The 16,663-nt window shown below is 44.0% G+C and overlaps 1 protein-coding gene, 2 long non-coding RNA genes and 1 pseudogene across 3 annotated transcripts in view; 3 read left to right on the top strand and 1 right to left on the bottom strand.

Annotated features, from left to right (window-relative positions):
• APTX (aprataxin) overlaps window positions 1-16,663 on the top strand; it is a 79,635-nt gene that overhangs the window by 45,648 nt on the left and 17,324 nt on the right. The gene's annotated exons all lie outside the window — the stretch shown is intronic.
• Window positions 1,879-2,645, top strand: LOC141408650 (uncharacterized). Its single transcript, XR_012424646.1, has 2 exons — window positions 1,879-1,989; window positions 2,423-2,645. It is a non-coding gene; the product is annotated as an uncharacterized lncRNA (long non-coding RNA).
• On the top strand, window positions 4,440-9,924 carry LOC135967419 (uncharacterized). Its single transcript, XR_010581537.2, has 2 exons — window positions 4,440-4,519; window positions 9,772-9,924. It is a non-coding gene; the product is annotated as an uncharacterized lncRNA (long non-coding RNA).
• Window positions 10,852-12,389, bottom strand: LOC102136909 (argininosuccinate synthase pseudogene; annotated as a pseudogene).

Genomic DNA, 16,663 nt, shown 5'->3' on the forward strand with positions numbered 1-16,663 from the left:
CCCCTTGGGCTTCCTGAGTGAGGCGATGCCCTGCCCTGCTTTGGCTCACCCTCCGTGGGCTGCACCCACTGTCCAACCAGTCCCAATGAGATGAACCAGGTACCTCAGTTGGAAATGCAGAAATCACCTGTCTTCTGCATTGATCACACTGGGAGCTGCAGACTGGAGCTGTTCGTATTTGGCCATCTTGGAACGAAGCGGAAATTTTTAAATAGAAAGTATTTCCTCCTCCCCCAATGTTCCACTTCCCTAATAATGAGAATTTGTGATTACAATAATTTTAAGAGAAAAGAATACAGTTGCTAGCACAAAGCCATGCGAATTAGGGAGACTGGAGTGTGAGACCTCCTGACTCCTCCAACTGTTTTTCTTCCACTGACAGCTGGCAGCAGGGTGGGGTTACAGGAGTCTCTGCCTTCTCTGGACTGGAATGTGTCAAACCTTTCTAACTCCAAGGAAACCATCAGCAGAGGCCCCCTATCTCCTGCCTGTGTCCGTCTGCCGGTATGCAGATGCCATGGGATAGGAGCAGTGCTCAAAGAACTGTGCATTTGCTTTGGTATCTTAATCCCAAATCCACTTTAAGATTTGGGGAAAAATGAGCAACCTCCAGCGTTAAGTGTGAAAAGTCAATTCCTTGTGGAAGGCATGATTGAATTGTCACAATTGAAGAACTTGTCACAGTGTGTGATCTGCCCAGAAGCATTCTCCAAAACACCAAAAATTCTCCAGGAATGTTTTCATCTTTTTGCAATTCCAGTTTGCATTTCCAGGAGCCAGGCTGACCTGCGTGCACAGGGTTCTGTAAAGGCAGTTTGTTTTTTCAGTTAAAGGTGGTGGGAGGAACACTGGAGTGGTGTCCACTGTTGAGAAGGAGATGGGAACTCATTCCTGAAAGGAAGATGGGTGTAGAGAGCATTAGGCTGCCCAGGCATGTGGGCAAGCAGTGAGAACAGGAGTCTTTGGGGACAAAAGTAAGTCCTGTGCTAGATTTGCTAAGAGAAATATCAACTGATCTCTTTAAAATGAGATCCTTCCCACCCCTTGGGGCCTGGAAAATGTGGTCTGCTGGGTATGGAGACACCAAATAAACAGTACAGAGGCTCCTGTGTGTCAGTCACCACACCTGGCAAATGCCAAAGTGTCTCACTTTGCTGGAGGAATTTACAACTCAAGGTGTTTGTGTCACAGGCCAAGACGGGAGTGGAGGATCTGGCCATCAGAGGATAGAATGCTTCCCATATGCTAAGGTGCTTCCGCTTGTATTCACGAACAGCATTTTCCTGAAACTGGTTGCTGAGCCTGGAATTTCTGTTAATGTTCTAAGGCAAAATGCGAATTACCAAGCTGAGCTGAGGGCTGGGGTTATGCTATCTTCCTTTAGTCCCTTTCATAAAAGCTCCTGTGCCGTCCAGCTGCCTCTCTTTCCAGAAGGTGGTGGTCCAGTTTTAATTATGTTAACAGAGGGAGTATAACTAAAAAACGACTTACTTCATCAAAATCTGTTCCACTACCGAGAGCACAGACACCAGCAGGTGTGGCTGTTTGAATCCTCCCTGCTCTGCATGGCTTTTCTGAACCTCGGATCCTTCGCCTTAGACTCAGGGGTTAAAACCCTAAGAATTAAACGAAATAAAGTATCTAAAGTGACTGAGCACAGAGCCTGGCCTAGAGGGTTGAGTTTCCCCCTCCTCCCGGGTAAGAGAAGCGGTGATGAAGCCAGGTGGAGCCCGAGGGCCTGCCTCTGAGGCGGTGCAGGCAGCAGGTGAGGGCCGCGCCCGGGAGGGGCCAGGGAGGATCCGTGGGCAGGGGAGGGGGAAAGGGGCTGTGGCTCCGGCCTGCAGGGAGCCCTGGCCCGCCCTCTTCCTTTTCGGACCTCGGAGGGAGACGGGCTGAGAGCTGAAGTGGCTGCGGGAGCCGCGGCGGAATCCTCGAGGGCGCCCCCAGAGGTCTTGGGGCTCCTTGGCCCCTTGGCTCCTTGGTTCCTTGGTAGGCGCGGGAAGCGCCCATGGGGCTCCAGCCGGGGCCTGGGAGGCGGATGACTGGGGATGGAGGAGGCTAAGCCTTGGACTCGCTCCCAGGCGCCCGCAGGGGACTTCCAGGCATCCTCGACGGCGGACCGAGCTAGGGCGCGGGGCCGCTGGTGCGGGGACCTCCCTGGGCTTTGGGGTCATCGAAGGCTCCGAGACGCTCTGGCCCCGTAGGCGCTGCTCGTCACCGGGACCGAGCTTGGCTTGATCTGGGCAACAGCAGTTACGGCGCTGCTCCGCCCAGGCCAGGGCAGCAGGGGGGCTGGGAGGAAGAGGGCGCATAATTTCCTCGGGGCTCCTGTGTGGCCAGCCTAAAAGTGCGGTTTTGGTCGCCTTGTGGTGAAATGTCTGCGCCTCTTCCATCCTCAGTAACCAGTACTGATTTTCCTTAGCGTCTGCTGTTAACCAAAGCGACCACAACTTAGTTGAAAGCCTCACTAGAAGCTTTGAGGTCAGTGGGTTCGAATCTCACACCTACCACTTAGCAGCTGTGCAACACTTGGCAAATTGACTTCCTGTTCCTCGGATTTCTCACTTGTAAAACAGACATTGTAATACCATCTTCTTTGTAGGATGAATGTCAATATTAAATGAAATCATGAGAGTAAAGCATTTGGTAGATGGTCCCTCAGTGAATGTGATGACTATGGCAAGGAGTTTTCAAGGGAAACTTTCCTGTGAAGTTGGTTTAATAGATTTATTCATCTGCATTCTTTGTTTCTTTTTTGTCCTAAGGACTACACCACAATGAGCAGGCTTAAGAAAATACCCACTTTGGTAGATGCTAAATATGGCTTAGGACCAAGTAAGACATCCTTCACAAGACAAGTCGCTTTTAATTCAAAATAATTTTGAGAAAAAATAGCCTCTCTTCCAAAGATAAGAGCTTACAGTGGTAGTTTTTATTCATTAATAAACTTATGTTTTTAAAATGGAAAACATGCTCTGACCGGTGACGGGTTTAGGGGAGTTCATTTCACAAGTGTCTGGAGCAACAGTTAATTAACTTCAAGATCAACATCCAGTCATTTGGCCAGGTAAAGAATCATTTCCCACTCATTTGCTGTGCCAGTGTGGAAAGTAAACATGCTGCATAATTGAAAACAGCTGTTGTTACTGTACTATTCACCCTCTGCATCCTTTCCTACTGTTTTCCACGTGCTCTATCCCCCAAACCTAAAAAGCTGTAAGCCGATATGACTAATAGCAAAGGTGCATGAGGGCATTTTTCCTCCTTCTGTGACTCATTTCTTTCTGTGTGAGACGACTCCATAAAGATGACTCCATAGACACAACACAATTGAGTCTTGCATTTATCTACCCCTTTATTTAAAACCCAAAGAGGACTTATCAAAAAGAGAAGAAATCTCTGTAAAGGTGAACAATGCAGTCAAGTTACTTGCTCACAATCACATTTGTAGACTAGCTTAAGAGGACTTTGTATTATAATAAAAAGTGTTTCTGAATAGCTTTTTAGTTCATCAGCACTGTACTAATTATAGCTCTGTTTCTTGAGAAAAACCTAATATTTGTTTTTTTAAATGGAATTATCTAATTGCACAGTCATTTTCAGCCATACAAAAGCCAACATTAAAAATGAGCAAAGGGAAATAATTACGACTTACAGGCTGGGAAGAGGTATATAATCTGATATGTAGTTCTTGTGCTTGAGGGATTTAATTAGACATCAACAGAAAAACGATTTTTTTTTTCTGAAGAAAAAATATAATTTAATCCACAATGTGTATAGCTATAGAGAGTTTTATTGACAGAATTCCTTTAATGTTTTTCTGATTCATTCGGTGCTTAACAAAGGGATTACTTTAGCTCTTGTGTCTTGATTGACTGTTGTATGATTCTTTAATCTTAACTTTTATTGACTAGTGAAATAAACAAAATAATTAAAGTGAGAGATTTTAATATGTGCATATCAAACTTGGACATCTCTGTTAGGGAAGCAGGAGCCTAGAGGAGCCAGAATGATACCATTTTAAAATCAACTCCATCTTAAAACTAGCAAGGCACGTTCCTTGCCAGTCATGACCCATGGTCCTTAGATGTTTACAGCTAAAGGAGCAACTTGTTAATGCCTGCAAGGACACACTCCTACAATAACAGAAAGTTCAGATGTCCCGATACCCATAACAGTATGTGCTTTGAATATAATTGTAGTTATGGCTTGATGTACTCACACACTAGAATGTCAAGGATAGTTTAAATCAATATTATAAATTTTATCATGCTATCTGCTCACCCTCATGTAGACTCAGCTTAGCTTAGTCTTTACATACATAAGACCGCCTACATAAGAAAAACTTAAAGCAAAGATGGTGCGTTCCTCGCTTGCCTTCTGAAGGTGCTGTACTCTGGAAGGGAGTAGCTTCTAATTAACTTGCTTCTTTCACTGCAGTCTGTGACTCACCTTGAATTCCTTCCTGCGTGAGACCCAAGAACTCTCTTTTGGGGTCTGGATCAAGACTTCTTTTCCGGTAATGAATCCAGGAGGCAAAAAATAAGGACATTTAGGAATTGAGCAATTCAGTAAATAAACATTTGTGTGCGTGTGAGCACCCACGTGCATACATACACTTATGTGTAGAGGATCTAGAAAAATCTTTATATCCTTTGAATAGAGAAGATACACATTTCCCCCCATATGATCATGGTACATTTAAAATAGTTGATCCCATATTAGGCCACAAAGAAATTCTTTTTCTTTTCTTCCCCTGGAGATAGGGTCTCCCTCTGTCACCCAAGCTGGAGTGCAGTGTCACATAGCTCACTGTAACTTCAAACTCCTGGGCGCAAGCAGTTCTCCCGCCTCAGCCTCCTGAGTAGCTAGGACTATAGGTGCATGGCACCATGTCCACCTAATTTCAATTTTTAAATTTTTTGTCGAGATGAGGTCTCACTGTTTTACCCAAACTGGTCTCAAACTCCTAGCCTGAAGTGATTCCGATCCCCCCCAACCCCACCAGCCTCCCAAAGTGTTGGGATTACAGGTATGAGCCACCACGCCTAGCCTAAGCAATTCTTGATACATTAAAAAATAGAAGAGGTATACCATAGGCCATGATATGGTTTGGATCTGTGTCCCCACCCAAATCTCATGTTGAATTGTAATCCCCAGTGTTGGCAGTAGGGCCTGGTGGGAGGTGGTTGGACATGGGGGCAGTTTCTCATGAATGGTTTAGCACCATTCCTCTAGTGCTGTTCTGCTGATAGAGTTATCATGAGATCTGGTTGTTTAAAAGTGTATAACACCTCCCACCCTGCTCCTGCTCCAGCCGTGTAAGATGTGCCTGTGTCTCCTTTGCCTTCTGACATGATTGAAAGTTTCCTGAGGCCTCCCAAGAAGCTGAACAGGTGCCAGCATCATGTTTCCTGTATAGCCTGCAGAACTGGGAGCCAGTGAAGCCTCTTTTCTTTATAAATTACTCAGTCTCATGTAGTTCTTTTTTTTTTTTTTTTTTTTTTTTTTTTAGATGGAGTTTTCATTCTTGTTACCCAGGCTGGAGTGTAATGGCGCGATCTCAGCTCACTGCAACCTCTGCCTCCCGGGTTCAAGTGATTCTCCTGCCTCAGCCTCCCGAATAGCTAGGCTTACAGGGGCATGCCACCAGGCCGGCTAATTTTTTTTTTTTTTTGTATTTTTAGTAGAGACAGGGTTTCACCCATGTTGGCCAGGCTGGTCTCGAACTCCTCACTTCAGGTGATCTGCCCAGTTCGGCCTCCCAAAGTGCTGGGATTACAGGCGTGAGCCACCACTCCTGACCATCAGGTAGTCCTTTATAGCGGTGTGAGAATGGACTAATATAGGCCACAGTATTTGAGCATAATTAAAATTATAAATTAATAATTTAAAAAGTATCTAAAAGTCTTGACCACTTGGACGTGAAGAATTATGCTGCCAGATAACTTTTGGATTGTTAAAGAAATCAATGCTAAACTTACACTCTTAGCAATGTAAAGTCTAACATTTTATATAAGAATCTGTAGGATATAGCTAAAGTTATTTTCAGAATAAAATAGATTGATTTAAATAGCTTTCATTGTACAGACAAGAGACTAAAGATAAACTCATCTTAAGAACTTAGACAAAATATATAAAAAATAAAGAGAAAATTAACTAAGAGAAATTAGGAGAAGGGAAGTTACAAAATTAAGACTGAAATTAACAAAATAGAAAGCAAAAACTATGTATCAAAAGGTTATATAGGCTGGTTGCAGTGGCTCATGCCTGTAATCCTAGCACTTTGGGAGGCCAAGGCAGGCAGATCACGAGGTCAGAAATTTGACACTGGTCTGACCAACATGGTGAAACCTCGTCTCTACTAAAAATACAAAAATTAGCCGGGCGTGGGGCACGCGCCTGTAATCCCAGCTACTCAGGAGGCGGAGGCAGGAGAATTGCTTGAACCCAGAAGGTGGAGGTAGCAGTGAGCTGAGATCGCGCCACTGCACTCCAGCTTGGGCAGAGCAAGACTCTGTCTTAAAAAAAAAAAAAAAAGCGATAAAGTAAATAAACTCACCACTAACCAGGTTGAAGAAAAAAGAAAGCACAATTATGTGATATTTTGAGTAAGAAAGACACATAACTGAAGGGGGCCTGCCCCTCCACACCTGTGGTTATTTCTCATCAGGTGAGAGACTGAGAAAAGAAATAGAGAGACAAAGTATAGAGAAATAACAGTGGCCCTGGGGACCGGCACACTCAGCATGCGACGACCTGCACCGGTGCTGGTCTCTGAGTTCCTTCAGTATTTATTGATCATTATTTTTACTATCTTAGCGAGGGGAGTATAGCAGGGCAGCAGGTGGGGAGGTCAGCAGGGAAACGTGAGCAAAGGAATCTGTATCGTGAGTAAGTTCAAGGAAAGGTACTGTGACTGGATGTGCACGTAGGCCAGATTTATGTTTCACTTTACACAAACATCTCAGTGTAGCAAAGGGTAACAGAGCAGTATTGTTGCCCCATATCTCGCCTCCAGCCGCAGGGCAGTTTTCTCTTATCTCAGAATAGAACGAATGGGAATGGTTGGCTTTACACCGAGACATTGCATTCCTAGGGATGAGCAGGAGACACAAACCTTCCTCTTATCTCAGCTGCAAAGAGGCCTCCCTCATTCACTACTCCTCCTCAGCACAGACCCTTTAGGGGTGTTGGGCTGGCGGATGGTAAGGTCTTTCATTTCCCACAAGGCCATATCTCAGGCCGTGTCAGTGTGGGGGAAACCTTGGACAATACCCAGGCTTTTTTGGGCAGAGGTCCCTGTGGCTTTCCGCAGTGCCTTGTGTCCCTGGTTAATCGAGAATGGAGAATGGCGATGACTTTTACCAAGCATACTGCCTGCAAACATATTATTAACAAGGCACATCCTGCACAGCCCTAAATCCATTAAGCTTTGATTCAATACAGCACAGGTTTCTGTGAGCACAGGGTTGGGGCTAAAGTTACAGGTTAACAGCATCTCAAAGCAAAACAATTTTTCTTTGTGCAGATCAAAATGGAGTTTCTTATATCTTCCTTTTCTGCACAGACATGGTAACAATCTGATCTCTCTTTTCCTCACACATAACCACAGAAATAGAAAAGGTTAAAAATGATTTAAAGAGAATGTTGTTGGCCGGGCATAGTGGCTCACATCTGTAATCCCAACACTTTGTGAGGCTGAGGTGGGCAGATTGCTTAAGCCCAGGAGTTTGAGACCAGCCTGGGCAACATAGGGAGAACCCCCATCTCTATTTAAAATTTAAAAATTAGCTGGGTTTAGATGGCACACACCTGTAGTGCCAGCTACTTGGGAGGCTGAGGTGGGAGGATTGCTTGAGCCCAGGAGGTTGAGGCTGCAGTGAGCTGTGATCACACCACTGCACTCCAGCCTGGGCAACAAAACTGTCTCAAAAAAAAAAAAAAAAAAAAAAAAGAGAGAGAATGTTAACTTGAACTCCAACTATTTGGGAATCTTGAGGATTTCCTAGAAAAATATAAATGAATAAAAGTGACGTAAAGAGAAGCTGACTTGAACAGACTCATTACCATAAGAGATTGGAGAAATGATTATAGCTCTATCCTTAAAAAAGAGCTGGTGCCAGGTGATTTCCCAGCTCAGTGTGACCTGACTATTTTTTAAAAAGCAGATAATACAGTGTTACTTAAACCAGTATGTATCAAACATCAATAGGAATCACCTGGAAATCTTGTTAAACTGCAGACTGTGATTCAATAGGTCTGAAGTGGAACCTGAAATTCTGTATTTCTCAAAACCTGTCAGGTGATGCTGATATTATTGGTCCATGCTCTTTGCATAGCAAGGATTTAAATGACTCAAGACCATAAAACAGGCCGGGCACAGTGGTTCACACCTGTAATCCCAGCACTTTGGGAGGCTGAGGTGGGTGGATCACTTGAGGTCAGGAGTTCCTAACCAGCCTGGGCAACATGGTGAAAGCCTGTCTCTACTAAAAATACAAAAATTAGCAGGGTATGGTGGCCGTGCACCTGTAATCCCAGCTCCTTGGGAGGCTGAGGCAAGAGAATCACTTGAACTTGGGAGGTAGAGGTTTCAGTGAGCCAAGATCGAGCCATTACACTCCAGCCTGGGTGACAGAGTGAGACTCCATCTCAAAACAAAAACAAAAACAAAAGCAAAAAAACAACAACAACCCATAAAACAGGATGGAAAGTTCCTTAAGTCATTTAATAAAGCCAGCACAGCTTTCATAGCTCAATCAGTTACAGGGGATGCAAAGAAAAGGGCATCATAGACTAATTTCACTTGCACATGCATTCAATAAATGTTTATTGAGCACCTACTAAGAATGTCAGGTACTGTTCTAGGGGCAGGGAATATAGCAGGGAACAAAACAGGTTAAGTCCCTGCTCTCTTGAGATTACTTATTGTGATACTGGCAAAAAGTTCCCTCCGAATCTCTGGAGAGGCCAAGGCATGATTAGCGGGTTCCAACTTCCAGCCCCACCCTCCAGCCTCTAGGGAGAGAAGAGGGGCTGAAAGTTGAGTTGATCACCAAATGGGTAGTAATCAGTTACGCTGCAGTAATGAAGTCTTCATAAAAACGAAAGGACAGGGTTCAGAAGAGCTTCTGGATAGCTGAACACATGGAGTTTCCTGGAGGGTGGCACCCTGGAAGGGCATGGGATCTCTGCTTCCCTTCCCACACGCCTTGTGGTGTGCATCTCTTCCAGCTGGCTGTTCATCTGTGTCCTTTATAATAAATGGGCCAATGTTAGTGTTTCCCTGAGTTCTGTGAGCTGCTCCAGCAAATTAATCGAATCCCAGGAGGAAGTTGTGGAAACCCTGACTTAGAGCTGGTTGGTCAGAAGCACAGGCCACAACCTGTGCTTGCAACCAGCATCTGCAGTGGTGTGGGCAGTCTTATGGGACTGAGCCCTCAGCCTGTGGGATGTGATCTCCAGGTGGATAGTGTCAGAATTAAATTGAATTGGCAGCCACCTAGCTGGTGTCCACTGGAGAGTCGTCTGCAGAACTGTTCTGCTGTGTGGGGAAAAACCCACACATCTGGTGTCGGAAATGTTGAGTGACTCTGTGGGAGTAGAGAGTAGAAAAAACACTTTGGTTATTTATGTATCCTGACACTTACTAATACAGATGCAAACATTCTAAATAAAGTATTAATAAAAATCAAGTTATATAATAAAATAACAACATACTGCTATGGAATAGAGTATTTTAATTATGCCCTGTTCTATATATTTCAGGTATACAGGCTGGTTCCCTATCAAGACATCTATTACCATTAGTAATGAATTATGATAATACTGTAAAGGAAAAACCATATGATCCTGTCAATATACACTGGAGAAATTTTTTGTAAAATTTAATAGCCATTCCTAATAAAAATTCTAAGCTAATAGGGTGTGATGACTTTTCTATTAAAAAACAAGTCTAGGCTGGGCGCGGTGGCTCAAGCCTGTAATCCCAGCACTTTGGGAGGCCGAGACGGGCGGATCACGAGGTCAGGAGATCGAGACCATCCTGGCTAACACAGTGAAACCCCGTCTCTACTAAAAAATACAAAAAACTAGCCGGGTGAGGTGGTGGGCGCCTGTAGTCCCAGCTACTCGGGAGGCTGAGGCAGGAGAATGGCGTAAACCCGGGAGGCGGAGCTTGCAGTGAGCTGAGATCCAGCCACTGCACTCCAGCCTGGGCGACAGAGTGAGACTCCGTTTCAAAAAAAAAAAAAAAAAAAAAAAAAAAAAGTCTAAGTAACAATACAAGGAAACTACTTATCTAGGATAAGGACTGTTACCTCTAAACCCAATACAAAACATTGTTCTAAATAGCAAAACTCTGAAATCATTTCACTGAAACCAGAAATTAGAAAAGGATGTCCATGTGCTATTATTATGTTACATTGTCAAAGAAAGGTAAGAAAATAATTGCCATAAACTTTGAAAAAGAAGAAATAAAACTATTTATGTTTGTCTATGTGACTTCATTATTTGCCTAGAAAACTCAAGGAACTTTAGTAATAAACTATTTGAATTGTAGGTCATTTTGGAAAAATGGGCAGATGCAAGATAAATATACAAAAAGCACCAACTTCTCTCTATATTAGCAGTAAGTACTTTGAAAGGAAATTAGAAAACTTTTATTTTCTACAGTTTCATAAAAGCTTAAAATACTTAGGAGTGTAATTTTTAAAAATCGTTTAATTGTCATTTTATAGCTCCCCACCGCAGCTGCCCCCACCCTTCCCTTCGATGATGACATTTGCAGGCTTTAGGGCGACCAGGGAACAAAGCTGGGGTCTGGCAGCCCCACTACGTTTGCCAGCCAGAGAGAACAAGTCACGATGACAAATTATCACAACAATTAGCACTCATACTTTGGGGATCTGCAAATTGAGAAGGCCCCAGCTCCTCATTGTACAGGGGTCTATTTGGCAGTGACCTTGCTCTGGAGATGACATTCCTTCAGCCTGAGGCAATTGATGTTGATGAACCCGTGGCATCAATTGGCTCATAATCATCCTGCACCTTCATGCTCACCAGCTCCTCGTTGTAGAGAGACAGTGGGGACTCCCAGCGGAGGATGTACACCTGGCCCTTGAGGACGGACCCCTGCGCTGTCCCTTCCACTGGTTCCTGGGCCTTGGCGTTACAGTGGCAGACAAATTTCACACTCAAGGCTATGCCAGAAACCGGTATACATCAGCTCAGCAAATTTCAAGCCCAGGCCTTGTTTGCTTTTGTGCACTTCTCCGTACGTGGTGAAGGCCTTGATGTCTAAATGAGTGTGGTAAAGGATGGTGCCTGCTGGGGCCTCACAGATCCCTCCGGACTTTATTCCATTGAAGCGGTTCTCTGCGATGTCAATATGGCCCACGCCGTGCTTGCCTGCAACTTTGTTCAGGTACACGAAGAGCTCCTAGGAGGTCTGGTGGGTGGTGCCATCCTTGACGTTGGTCACCTTCACGGGGACCCCTTTTTTGAACTCGATGTCGAGAATGTCAGGGGTGTTGAGGGCTTTGGCCGGGTCCTGGGTCTTCGTGTAGAGACCTGGAGGCGCTTGGTTCTTGGGGTTCTCCAGAATTCCAGCCTGGTAGCTGATGTGCATGAAGTTCTCGTCCATGCTCCACAGGCTCTGGGGAGTGACTGGGGTGGGAATCCGATGTTGCTTTGCCTGTTTCATCAGGTGATTGCGGCTCTTGAACCGGTTGTAGAACTCGGGCATCCTCCAGGGAGCAATGACCTTTATCTGGGGGGACCAGCGAGTAGCAGTGAGCTCAAACCGGCCCAGATCATTTCCCTTTCCCGTGGTGCCGTGGGACACATACTTGGCCCCTCCCGCTGAGCGATTTCCACTTGTTTGCTGGCGCTGCCGGGCCTGGCGAGAGAGGTGCCCAGGAGGTAACGGTTCTCATACAGTGCGCTGGACTGGATGGCCGGCCAGATGAACTCCTCCACAAACTCCCTGCTGGCATCCTCAGTGAACACCTTTTTGGTCCCAAGCGTCAGTGCCTAATTCCTGGCTTCCTGGAAGTCTTCCTCCTGGCCAGTGTCGGACAGGTAGGCAATGACGTCATAGCCTTGTTCCTTTAGGAACCCGAGGATGCAGGAGGTGTCCAGGCCGCCACTGTAGGGCGGAACCACGGAGCCTTTGCTGGACATAGCGTCTGGGATTGGAGGCGCAAGTTCCCGGCGTCTGGAATCTGTCTTCACGGTGCAGTGAACCACTCGGGCTCGGGGAGCGGTGGCAGGCGACAGAGCAGGGAGGAGTATAATTTCAAAATACCAAACCGTCCACAGAAACCAAGAGAATAGTACCCATAACCCAGCTTCAACAATCGTCAATATTCTGCCCTTCTTGTTCCATCCTGCCTTTCCACCTTACCTCCAGGAGTACTTTAAAGCAAATTTCAGAAATCAAATAGTTTCACCTTGACAGTAAAATTAGTAAGATATAAGACCTATTTAAAGTTATAAAAGCTCAATTAAAGTTGTAAATATTATCTGAACAAATGTAAAGACATCTCGTGTTCTTTGATGACTTGGAATCATAAAATCTATTTAAAGATTTTTTTTAATGTATTTATTTATTTATTTTCAGAGACAGGGTCTTGCTCTGTTTCCCAGGCTGGAGTGTAGTGTCAGGAGCATAGTTCTCACTGCAGCCTCATTCTCCTCGGCTCAAGGGATCCTCCTGCCTTAGTTTTCCAAGTAACAAGGAATACAGGCGCGCACCACTATACCCAGCTAATTTTTTTTAAAGATGAGGCCTTGCTATGTTGCCCAGGATGGTCTCAAACTCCTGGCCTCAAGAGATCCTCGTGCCTTGGCCTCCTGAAGTGTTAGGTTTAGAGGCATGAGCCACTGTACCCAGGCCTGAATTTTTAAATATAAACCCAAAAGCACAGGCAACAAAAGTAATAATAGAGAAATGGGATTGTATCAAACTAAAAAGCTTCTGCACAGCCAAGGAAACAATCTACGGAGTTAAGAGACAACCTACAGAATGGGAGAAAATATTTGCAAACCATACATCTGATAAGGGATTAATATCTAAAATAACAAGGAACTGAAACAACTCAATAGTAAGAAAACAAACAATGCAATTAAAAAAATGGGCAAAGGATTTGAATAGACATTTGTCAAAAAAAGACAAACAAGTGACCAAGTACAGTTATCTCTTGGGATCTGTGGGGGATTAGTTCCAGAACATCCTGCAGATACCCAAATCTGCTGATGCTCTAGTCTCTGATATAAAATGATACAGTGTTTGCATGTAACCTATACACATCCTCCCATTTACTTTTATTTTTTATATAAAGACAAGGTTTCACCATGTTGGCCAGGCTGGTCTTGAACTCCTCGTCCCAAGTGATCCTCCCGTCTTGGCCTCCCAAAATGCAGGAATTACAGGTGTGAGCCACCATGCCCAGCCCACTCATTCAATCTAGAGATTTAAATCATCTCTAGATTACTTATAATACCTAATAAAATGTAAATGCTATATATGAATACTATCCAGCTTCAAGAAAGAAGGAAATCCTGCCATTTGTGACACCCTGGATGAACCCAGAGGATATTATATTATTTGAAATAAGCCAGATACAGAGAGACAAATACTGCATAATCTCGTTTGTATGTGGATTCTAAAGAAGTTGAACTCGTAGAAGCAGAGAGTGGAATAGTGGTGACCGGGGCTGAGAATTGGGTGTTGGGGAGATGTTGGTCAAAGGATACAAAATTTCAGTTAGAAGGAGTAAGTTCAGGAGATCTATTGTACAGTATGGTGAATACAGTTAATAACAATGCATTGTGTCCTTGAAAATTGCTAAAAGATTAGATTTTAAGTGTTCTTACCTCAAAAAAATGATAGGAATGTGAAGTAATACATACGTTAATAAGCTCAATTTACCCCACAGTGTATACATATTTCAAAACAACATATTGCACACAATAAATATGTATAATTTTTGTCAATTAAAAATGTTAGAAAAAGATACATTGGGCCAAGCATGGTGGCTCATGCTAGTAATCCCAGTGTTTTGAGAGGCAGAGGCAAGAGGATCGCTTGAGGCCAGGAGTTCAAGACCAGCCTGGCAACATAGACTCAGTCTCTACAAAAACTTAAAAAACTAAGTGGGTGTGATGGCATATGCCTATAGTCCCAGCTTACTCAGGAGGTTGAAGTTGGAGGATCACTTGAACCCAGGAGGTCAAGGCTGCAGTGAGCCATGTTCATACCACTCCACTTTAGCCTGGGCAATAGAGCCAGACCCTGTCTCAAAAAACAAAAACGAAAGTAATTGGTTACCTCAGAGGGGTAGGATTGGAAGGTGTAGTAGTGTATGGACGGGGCTGATTAGTTTTTTTTTTTTTTTTTTTTTTTAGTATATCCTTGTATTGCTTCATTTTTTGCACAATCTTTAATACTTTTATATACAAAAAAAATTTTTTTAAATGTGTTTGCTCTATCTCCAATGTCTAGAACACTTTTGGCACATATTCAATAAATGATGGTTGCATAAATAAACAAATGGATTTTGTTAACATTTGTTGAGTACCTGCAGTGTGGTAGGCATTGGACAGCAGGTACTGCCTTGTATTTGTGTGGTCTATAAGCCATTTGAGTTAATTGGATTCTGGTATATCAGGGAGCAAACTACATGCCCTCAAACATAGCAAACGGAGACAAGGTTACAGCTACTCCTCTAGCCAAAGACAGAGCCTACGCCTGCTCTTGAGTGCATCGTAAGGATCCTACTGATGCTTATTTCATATCTTTGATCTACAGGCACGCACCGTCCACACTTCAGGCAATCATTTACACACTGAGGGAGGGTGCGATAAGGGCATGTGGAGTAGAAGTTTTCTGATCCGGACTTTACTGACTGCGCTAGAAAACTCTGATGATATCCTTTCCAGTGTTTCTAAGAACAAGTCTTCCATTTCTAAGCACGATTCTTGCATTTCTAAGCAGCATGTTGTCTGTTTACTTATGATTGTTTTTTACTTGTTATCTGTTAATGTTGGGGTGATCAGACCCAACACCAGGTCGTGGGGGCGACGAAGTCCAGCGGAGTCAAATAAATGAGAAAAAGACAGTTTGAGAGACAAAGTGGGACCAGGGGTCCATTGCAAGTGTGGAGGCTGCCAAGGCCCAGAGCTCTGGGAGCCAATGCTATTTAATGGTGCTCAAACAAAGAAACAGGTGGTGAGGATGTGGGGGTTGAAAGGAAACAGTGTATCAAGTGAATGAAAAACATATCTCGGCTTGAGATAATGGGAGTGCTAGAAGCAAGGAGCCAGCTAGCCTAGCAGACATGCAAGCCCTGCCTCAGCTTCTCTCCCAACACTCAGCTTTTTCTCCCAACAGTAAATAAGGTTTTGTTTTAAATTTACAAATAAATTATAATTTATTTTCAAAAATTGGCTCAGTTGATGGGGTTGAATTTCTGCAGTGATTGCTGAATTATTAATTAATTATTATTATTATTTGAGACAGAGTCTCACTCTGTCACCCAGGCAGGAATGCAGTGGTGTGATCTCAGCTCACTGCAACCTCTGCCTCCCCGGTTCAAGCGATTCTCCTGCCTCAGCCTCCTGAGTAGCTGGGATTACAGACGTGTGTCACCATGCCCAGCTAATTTTTGTATTTTTAGTAGAGACGGGGGTTTTACCATGTTGGTCTCGAACTTCTGACCTCAGGTGATCCACCCTGTGCGGCCTCCCAAAGTGCTAGGATTACAGGCGTGAGCCACCGCGCCTGGCCTAGCTTCTTATCTGGTCTTTTTGTCTCCCTGCTGTCGCCACCTTCTACCCCCTTCAAATCCACACTCCACAGCTTCTAGGGATTATTTTTTTGAAAACGCAAATCTAACCATGTATATCAGACTACCTGTGTAGATTCCCTACCTGTGTAGATTCTCTCAGCTTTATCAGTTTCATAGAGCCTTGGATTATTGTTCTACGCAGGCCCCTGCAATTCCACTTAAGTCTGACCAACCATACTCTTGGCTTCTCCCATACTTCTGGGTAAAGAAGCCAGGGTTAAATCCTCTGGGGCAACTTCGACAAGCAGGAGAAAGGAGTCCCTTCCATGGGCTTGTCCAGGGCATGGTTTTCCCACATAGTCTGTCCAGGGACATCTTGTGTGGCCAAGCAGTGTACTTTTTCAGCTTTTGAGTAAAGCTAAAATTGCCTTTGCCTCTTTATGGCTTGTCATAAAGGAGTAAGTAGTTGCATTTGTTTTCAATTCTTCCTTTACTTCACTGCTCTGATGCTTTGCTTCCCAATAAAATTGTAACACCTTAATCCTACCTTTGAGCTCTGTTTTCTAGGGAACTTGAGCTAAGACATGAAATTATTTTCTGCTTGAAAAGCTGTCCTTGGCTCTTTATTGCTTCCAGAAGTGATTGTGGGGATGGGGACAGCAGTTTGGACATCAGTAGGATGTCTTTTCTAGTAGGTATGGGTGTGTCTGAGCATATTATTTTATTTAATTACTTTGCTTTTTTTCCTTTATATTATAGTTAAGATATTGTATTATTAAAAATTAGGAGTGCAGATAGGTTATGTGTTCCATGATTTTCACTTCAGGATAATAAAGGGCAAGCTACAAAATCTTTCAATAGAAAGGGGA

The sequence above is a fragment of the Macaca fascicularis genome, chromosome 15, assembly GCF_037993035.2.
Source record: "Macaca fascicularis isolate 582-1 chromosome 15, T2T-MFA8v1.1".
Lineage (NCBI taxonomy): Eukaryota > Metazoa > Chordata > Mammalia > Primates > Cercopithecidae > Macaca > Macaca fascicularis.